The sequence below is a fragment of the Anser cygnoides genome, chromosome 1 (assembly GCF_040182565.1).
Source record: "Anser cygnoides isolate HZ-2024a breed goose chromosome 1, Taihu_goose_T2T_genome, whole genome shotgun sequence".
Classification (NCBI taxonomy): domain Eukaryota; kingdom Metazoa; phylum Chordata; class Aves; order Anseriformes; family Anatidae; genus Anser; species Anser cygnoides.
The window spans coordinates 92,226,751-92,234,460 of NC_089873.1; positions in this window are offsets into that span (position 1 = coordinate 92,226,751).

Sequence of the window (7,710 nt, forward strand, 5' to 3'; positions counted from 1 at the left end):
AGTAGGAAATGTCAAGCATGTTACTAATTAAACTGATAAATGCTGGTTTGACTTTGTTTTCAAACGGTAGAATGCAAGGGCAAAAATGTCATGCTACTCACCGGAGTAAGGTTATATTGTAATAAGGTTCATGGCCCCAGAAAATGCTAAATGAATCTTCGGAGTTTACATTATAAAATCCACAGTACTAGGCATGGTATATAAATATTGACTGAGCTTGTTGTTTTTCCCCCTTGGAAAAATGTGCTATGTCAATATGATGTTGTTCTAAGCCAAGTGTTGCTGAACTCCATTGGGTTACACAGCAAACAAATGCATGGACCCATCAAGCCACTTTGACAGCGTTTCTGTGTTCCTTCCTGGCAGTGTTTTTTCTAATCAGCAACGAAGCAAATCCATGGAAATGGGCAATAGCAAATAATTTTGTTTCCATTTAAAATGTTTATTCAAAACACATAGCTCTTCTCACTGTAGAGTAAATCTGTAGCTTTTTACATTTAGCTCTTTCTACGTGAATTGTGTTCTAGGATTTTGCTTTTAGGCCTGTTGATAATATCAACATTGAAAACAGTTCTGTAATAAAGTTCCCTGTGCAGTTTTAATATTCTTGTTGCACATAATATGCTATTGGACTATTTTTCCCACAGGCTCCTTCATTTAGTGCAGAGTAACTGGTACAATGAACAGCTCTTCAATAGAGTCGATTTTTAATTATCTGTGCATTATGTCAGGTTGTCAGTTGCCTGTTTTACACACGCAGAGACTTGAGCTGTCTTAATTCAGAACACCACCAAGTCTCATTATTAGGCACTCCAATCCTTAATATCTGCGAGTAGATGTCTTTTATCCTACATAACCTGGAGAAAGTTTTCATTTATGTGGTTCTGTGTAGCTTTGTACATTGCCTCAGTCATGCTGGATGGGGGAAATCTGTAGTGTTTGTTTGCTGTACTCAATTAGTTCTTTTGGTGTACCTCTTTGCTATGAGTCAACAGTTTGGAGCTGGTGCCCTTCAATATATGGTTTGTCATATGATATGATTTGTCGTATGTTGTCTTCATCTTACTACTACCCTTCTTTTTGGTGTCAATTCTGGATTCTCTGATCTTTTTACTACTTCCCTGCTATTGATCTTTTTTTTTCCTAGACTTTCACTTTCCCATACTTCTTCATCTCTCCACTCCTTTCAGCACTGATTCCAAGCAACAGTGTCTACTGCTTGCTCTCACCTGGGGAAGTCTTTCTTGTATGTAAATTGGGAAGCTTCTCAGTGCTGGTCGGTTCTAGTGGTGGAGTCTTTCCAACCTTTGGATAAAACAGGCAGTGTCATTGAACTCAAACTTCTGAAGTAAGTGCAGTTGGTCATCCTTGCCAGCGCATACAATGGAAAACTAAGATTTTCCTGAACCAATTCCTTTGTTGTCACTGTCCTCCCCCTGTGCTTACTCCTATTACCAAGACAGCATAGTTTTATTGGTATGGTCAAAACAGGTATGTTGTGCTATCATGCCCAACTTAACATGAGGAGGGGGGGAATCTTTCCTCCCAGGCATGTGGAATTTTGGCTGCATTTCTTCTTAACTTTATCCTGTAGTTAATATCCTGCACAAATAGTACAACTGCTGAGCTTTACAAACTGAAAACAAAGCATTGCTTTAGGAATTAATCTTAAGTGCTGTGGTGGTAAGTAAGCCTGTTTAGAATAAGCAATGTAATGAACAGATGGTGTGCTCTTTGATAGATGTTCAGGCAGTGTTTAGTACTGATTGTGAGTAGTAAGATGTATTTAAAGGCTGTGTAAACAAAATACAAAATTCAGAGTGAAGAAGTCTAAAATCCACTTCTTACGGTACTGATTCATCAGTGTCAGAAGTGTTAAATGTGGGCCAGGAATTATGTATTGTTTGTGCTTACAGTTGTCTTGATTTGGAGGTGAGCGTCTAATTCTCCAGGAATTCTTTAACAATGTACTTGACTTACACTTGTTCTCCCAAAAAAATGGAACAAACTCCATTGAAACTGACACACAGCTTTATGGATTTAGTTTAAGTGTTCTTGTGAAGATGTAAGATGCTCTCTGCTCCTTTTACTTAAAAGGATTTACTGTTAACAACCAAAGATCTAGTGTTTTTAGGCAAGCACTTGTTTCACAAGAAATGCTTTCAACCCTACAAAGTTGGTTTGTATATAAACACACTCCTCCATGCATTTCAGTCTGGTTACTTGTGAAATCTCCAGATTTGTTCGCTGTCTGAAACATGTGTCCTTTTCAACTTTCTCACCAATTTCCCTCCTGCAGGGTGATGAAGCTGGAAAGTCTGCTGGCTTTAGATCCCAGTGACACATTTGTGTATCTCTATCCCAGCCCGGTCTAAACTGGATACTTTCCTAGGAGTACGTAGAAATGAGGCACAAGGAATTAGGTTGAATTATGTCACGCTGAAAACCATATAGCTATTCATGTAAGTATCCTGGTAGACCTTGACCATGCCTGACAGCTAGGGCAAGGGGCATCTCCGTCTCCAGAATGGCAAGTGTGGATTGTTTGGTGACTGCAGGGAGAAAAAAAAAAAAAAAAGGTATCTTAATCAAAGAGGGTGTTCGTTAATTAAAGAGGGTATTCATTCTTGAACAGAAATAACAATGTACTATGGATCCTTAATTTTATGTCCACCTTCTGCTCAAGTCTGCTGTGCCTAAGGTTCTGGCAACCTGTGAAGCTCTCCTTCCTAAGGAACAACCTTGTGTCCATTTTGACACATTGCCCTTTGATCTGGATTAACTGTCAGTCTTGGCTGAAGAGCAGGTAGTCAGTTGGTAGCATCTTGTCTTATTAGGGATTCTTTTAAAGGGGAATTAATAAGAGCAGCTAGCTGCATCCATGGCTATGTTTCAGGCTTGGCATTAGCACTGTGTGCACTCCATGCCTCCTTTTAAGCCTGCGTGACTTCCTAACTGAACCATAAAAGCAAGTTTGAGTCTAGAAGGTGAGTTTAGGGGTGTGTTGGTTGTTTTTGTGTTTGTTCTTTTGTTGGTGCTGGTGGTGGGTTTTGTTTGTTTCTGCTTTGTTTGCATTTATGGCATTAGCTTTTGTCTGAAATGGAAGCTGAGGAATTCTGGGAGCTCTGATAAAATGTGTTGCTACCAGTAATGTGTTTGTCTGTCTTCCTAATCCATTATTGTTGGGCTCCGCTGCTTTTTGAGCTAACGTTGCATTCACTGTGCTCATAACAATAGATCTTTTATTACCGAGCATGTCCTTGGAAATGTAAATAGAAAAGTATACTAATATATCTCTGCTCAAAACTTTGTCTGAATATCAGAAGAGGTTGAATACAGATGCACAGAGCAGAGAGCACAGAACTTCAGTCTTGCAGTGCAGGCTCTAGCTTAGCTTGAAAAATGTCCTGCAAGGACAGCGTTGGTCACAGTATAGCAAGAATTTTTAATATCATTTGGAAGCAGTCAATCTGGTGCCAAACACCAATGTTGCTACACTTAAAAACTGAATCTGAAGCTCTTAGGCTGACAGATGAGGTTTTTTTGCATGACCCTGAAGAAAGCAGTCAATGACTCCTGTTTTCTTTCATGTTTGGGAATGATCTGAAGTATCTTTTCGGGCAATATGTAATTCAGTTGTGAACAGAGAACCTCTTTTTATTATTTTGATACAGACCTCTGAGACTCTTGAAGGAGGTACAAAACCAAGGGCAGCATATATTACTCAAGAGGGGGCATTGCATCGCCTGATGCTTAGATGGATTTTGAAAGCACTGCTTATATGCTTGCTGGGTTTGAAAACATCATCTCCTTTTAAAGCTGTGTCAGAAATGAACTCTTTGGTGTTTGAGAAGTGTGAAGATGGCCTACACGCTCCTCATTGTGAGATGGGGAGCCCAGGTAGATGGCAAGTGCAACTGTTTTCCTTGTGGGGTGTTTCCAGCATTGCCTATGTTTTGGTATAAGAAAGCAGAGTGTAGGGAAAGGGAGAATATTGTCCTAAAGAAACACAGGAGTGGATAAAGCCCAGATTTCCTCGGCTAAGCTACTGTAGTATAATTGGCTGCAGTTCGCCTTTAATGTGGCTGGCTCATGATACAGAGCCTTTGTTCTAACTCCAGCCTGTGGGTTGTCACTTAATATGTGCTGATTGAATTCTGTAGGATCCCTTCCCTTTGAGCCAAAGTACATCTCTGAAAAGGTTATCTCTGCGTGGAAAACAAACACTCAGTAATGCTGAGATCTCCCATATAGCAAGAATGGCTAGACCTCGTTTTCCCCATATGTAACGGAGCCTTTGTGCAACAGTAAATACTGTATTAGTTACATTTTTCTTCTGAGCAACTGAGCTTACAATGTGTTTTAGGGTTTTGCACTGTATTAAGTTATTAAAAACTAATTTTGTGAGTAAGCAGCTGTTGTTTTGGCTCGGTTTTACCTCAGAATAATCTATTTGAATGTATTTGTTTATATTGATACCCAAGTGTTGCATTTCAGCAGTGTTTTAACAGTACAGCCAAAAAGTCCTATAACCTTTGAAGGAAGTAAAAGGCTATTGTAATTTAAAAATCCAGAGGCTTATGGTAAGCCCCAGGAAAAAAAAAAAAATCTAGTGCTGCTCAGTTACAATATATTTTGTTTAATCTTGATGGGGGCTGAGTGCCAAAGTCAGGAGCCATTTCTGCTTGCTTGTGTGTCATATCAAGTGCCTTAATTGTTTCTCTTTTTATCTCTTGAGGATAAAGCTTAACAAAATATCTTCTGGCTTATTTTTATCGCATATCTAGCAATTGGATTTGAATATAGGTTTTAAAAGAAGCCTTTAATTTTCTTTCTTGTATTCAGGGTGAGATGAATTAAGACAACTTCTTTGTTGCTTTCAAAAGCAGTAAGAAATCTGAGAGCTACTGTGTTCACTGCAGGATCAGTTTAACAGTTTGCTTTGACGCTGTGAAGTTCCTCAAGATATTCTGGAAGGTATTGAGCTGTTGCCTTGCTTGTGTTCTGCGGAGGCCAAGTAAGTTCCTCTTTTGCCTTTCATTAGCAAGAACAGAAGTAATTTTTGCTGGGGGAGGCGTTAATACCCTGGGGAGCAGCACCCTCTGTACACGAGGCTGTTGTCACCCCTTGACCTGTGTGATGCCTGTGGCTGAAGTGCCATTTATTTTTAGGCACGGTGCGCTTAAGGAGCGCCATCTTTGGGCTGGCTGATGCATGCTGCCCTCCGAGGTGACTTGTCCCCACCAGAGAGGTAACAGGCTACGGGCTGTGGGCAATGCCAGGATTAAAAACTGCTCCTGCCTCTCTGGGTGAGCTGCAGATCTAGCTGCTCAGACACCTGCTGCTGTTTAGACTGTCCAAACACATACATATATGTGAAGGAGCTTTGCTGATCTGTAGCTATTTAACAAATGAAGGCATATCTAATGGGTAGCCCCCTTCTATCTTCATTGCTGTATGGCGTTTATTAACTGTATCTATGTACAATTACCTTTATGTTACCGACAGAGAACCACAAAGCAAATAGAGGTAAGCTGCTAATCTCTGATTCCTTTTGTGAAATAGAGGTAAGCTGCTAATCTCTGATTCCTTTTGTGAAATGTCAAAAACCTCCATTTGTTAGTCATAGAATGGCTCAGGTTGGAAGGGATCTTAAAGATCATGCATCTCCAACCCCCCTGCCGTAGAAAGGAACACCACCCACTAGATCAGGCTGGCCAAGGCCTCATCCAGCCTGGCCCATAACACTTAATACATACGTGCATGCACAGGTATGGTTTTGATACAAGTATCTATACCTCCAAAACATAGTTCTTCATGTGTTTGGCTGCACCCTTGGTATACAGTACTTTCATGGGCTTTTACTCAGCATTCCCATACAAATCAGTAGGTTTTTGCAAACCTGGGGCATCACAACTGAGTTGCATTGAAAATAAAACCAGGAATAGTGGTTGCTTGCCTAAAGGCTGGTGTAACTGGCTTGCTTGCTGCTGTCACCCAGGTGCTTTGAGGCGAAGCATCCTGGCATACTAATGCAGCCAGCAATTACTTGAATCTTAAAATCATCTTTTCTCACTTCTGACTCATACAGAAGGCAGCTTCAGCAACAGAGCAAAAAGGGGCATGCAGACAGCAGTGTCTCCCTTGCCATCTGATTTTGCCTTCCTCCCCACGCAGGCCTCTCTCATTCGCAGAGTGAGGCAGAGCCCCCAGGGGAAAAATAACATCTAATCACATCGCTGGAGGCACAGCGTTTACGCACGAAGGTACTGGAGCAGGGTCGCGCAGCCTCCAATTTTAGTTCTATTTCTGAAGCCTGGAGTACTCAAATGGCGATTTTCCTTCCCCCTTTTCCTCCTGCTCCTAAGCATTGTTGATTAGAAATCTAACTACTCGGGACCTGATGTTGTCATGTTTATTCATGAGCTGGGGAGAAGGAAATGTGGAAGCTAGTCCTAAACTGCAGATACAATTTGATTAGCTTACCGAGTCTGCACACAAGGAGGCTTGTAAAATGCTGCTAAAGGGTGAGCCAAAGTGAGAGCCATTCTGAGGTAAGGAGTCCTCCAGGAGACTCCTGTTTTTTAGGAGCATGATATTTGTTACATTTCCTCTTAATATCATGTTGACTCTTTTAAGAAAATTATTTACTGTGTCAATAAATCTCACGTTAGAAGGAAAATATTTAAAATATCAGTCTTAAGTTCTGTAAGAACTTTACTATCCTGTATGATGCATGCAAGTTTAAAAAGTCTGTGCTACAGCCTTGGATATGCAGGGTGTAGGAGCACCTTTTGCCCCACGAGCAAAGAAGCATGAGGTGGTTGCATTACAGAAACTGGAGCATCCCCTCTACCATTGCCTCCCCCATGTTCTTCCATTTCCTAGACCTTAAGGTAGAAAGTGATTAGAGGAGAGATAGAAGGAATGGTGCTAATCTTTTTGGTAAGTATTTTCCATTCATTGTAGTGCTGAAGTGTGATTAAAATTTTAAAGCAGGTAGCTGAAGCCTGGCATTAGTCTCTGTCTGCTGTTCGGTGATAACATTTTCCTGGATTTCTCCCAGACTCATTAAACGTCATCAGTCACAGGCAAATCTAACAAGGGCATGTTGGAAGAGAACTCTGCTGGACTGAAATATTAAGCAGTGATCTTTCTTGCCACTGACATGAACCACTAGTTTTTTGTTAGCCAGTTACAAGGGTGCCTCACAACCTAGGGGTAGGTGAAGGAATTCAGTGGAGGTACACAGCACTGGCTCTGCAGTGGTAACTAACATCTTCTGCACTTGTCCATAGCCCAAGGTAAAGTTAAGCTCAGCAATTTAGGTCAGATCTTCTTTACTGCTGGATGAAATCAGTTCCTTTCTACAGTTCATACACAGCCAGCTTCCCTTTCATTCAGTAAGGCACTGTGTAACAGTAGGAAATGACAATAGCTTTGAGATTTTTCTTACCTGCATATTGTTGCTCTGTGCAGAGATCTCTGTAATCTTTAGTGCTTTCTGAGGGAAGAAGGTGGGATTTTTCCCTCTTCCAGGCACGGCTCTGCAGTCTAAGCTATGATCTGATTTGACTCGTTAATTTTCTATATAGACACTGCAATATACAATGAAGAGCTCACCAGATGAAGTAGTGCTTTCTGTATGCCCTGTTGGGGTAATCTTTGCAGCTCACTCTGCTCTTCACAGTACACACGTCCTTTATTCTT